At 40.1% G+C, this 1,341-nt stretch overlaps 1 non-coding gene across 1 annotated transcript; it reads right to left on the bottom strand.

Moving 5' to 3' along the window:
• Window positions 1-1,063: 1,063 nt before the first annotated feature.
• TRNAA-CGC (transfer RNA alanine (anticodon CGC)) lies at window positions 1,064-1,135 on the bottom strand. The gene has a single exon. It is a non-coding gene; the product is annotated as a tRNA-Ala (tRNA).
• Window positions 1,136-1,341: the final 206 nt, after the last annotated feature.

The following is a 1,341-nucleotide window of genomic DNA, read 5'->3' as shown; positions in this document are numbered from 1 at the left end:
ATTTTTTTTATTACAAGGATATTTACACTACCTGTGAAGAAGTATAGGGTTATTGGAAGGTGAACTTGGATTAACTGTAAATGTATACCACAAGCTCTAGAGGGACCACTAAAAAAAGTTAAAGAATTATAACTGATAAGCTAAGAAAGGAGAAAAAAAGGTTTTTGGGGTTCCTCAAAAAATTAAAAATAGAACTACCACATGATGCAGCAATTTCACATCTGGGTGTACATTATTAATATTGTGATTTATAATAAGAAATGTACATTTGGCCTTCAGCCCTGCTGCTGGCACAGAGCTCCTAAAATCCTCAGAATTTCCTAGGTGATGAGAGAGACAAAGGTGTTTTTGTTATGTTAATGAGGTGAGCTTTGGCCTGCTTCTAGAGTTAGGGGCTGGTTGCTAGGAGAACAGTCATGCTATTAAGGGTGCCTTCCATTTCCACAGGCTATTCCTAACCTTTACTACATTTCCAGACCTCCTGTACTGGACTGTGACCAGTTTTTCTGCACAGAAGCGTTGAGTAATGCCAAAGATGCAGTGAGAAATAAAATGGTAACTAGGTTAGTAACTATGCATAAAGAAATTCCTCTATGGTCATAGGGTGTACCCTTGAATACTGATGTGCAACTACCACATCAATACTAAAAAACATGCTACCTTCTCCTCCCCTTAAAAAAAATTCCTGAGATATTTTATTTTTACTGATTATTTTCCAGTGGATAGTGGGAATGGATAGGACCTCCTTTAATTGAGCTAAATAATTCTTTGATATGCAGCTGTATTCCCTCTTCCTGGGTGCATTCATAGGATGAATTTACTTGTGAATTGTCCCTCTGGCTTTGTACTACTCACTGCATAATAAGACACCCCAAGGAAGTTTCCAGGAAGCAGGGGAAATGGCGGTGGTTATTTAACAAAACGAAAGAGAAATAAGCACATAGATGGAAAACAGCTCGATTTAAAGGGAATGATAATGGGGGGGAAATGAGAAAGAGCTAAAATATTTTATAATGCAAGGCCAAAGACTGAATTAGGCAACAACGAAAACGAGAGGAGTTACTGGAGATGCCGGGGATCGAACCCGGGCCCTCATACATGCGAAGCATGCGCTCTACCACTGAGCTACATCCCCTGCTGAAGGTCAGGTACTTGGCAGCATTCCTGTCCCTTTAAAATCTCAAAGCGTTGTGCACAATTTTGGGGTTTTTTTGTTTCCAACTAGAGAGTAGCCGTCATTGAAGACGAATTACACCTAAAGCTTCTTTCGGATTATATCCAAGTAGCCCCCTTCCGAGACCCGCCGACAACATCCAACTCGTATTGTTACTGAGAACAGAG

The sequence above is a fragment of the Eschrichtius robustus genome, chromosome 12, assembly GCF_028021215.1.
Source record: "Eschrichtius robustus isolate mEscRob2 chromosome 12, mEscRob2.pri, whole genome shotgun sequence".
NCBI classification, from domain to species: Eukaryota; Metazoa; Chordata; class Mammalia; order Artiodactyla; family Eschrichtiidae; genus Eschrichtius; species Eschrichtius robustus.
The sequence above is the reverse complement of the archived record's forward strand: the minus strand, read 5'-3'. Positions and strand labels throughout refer to the sequence as shown.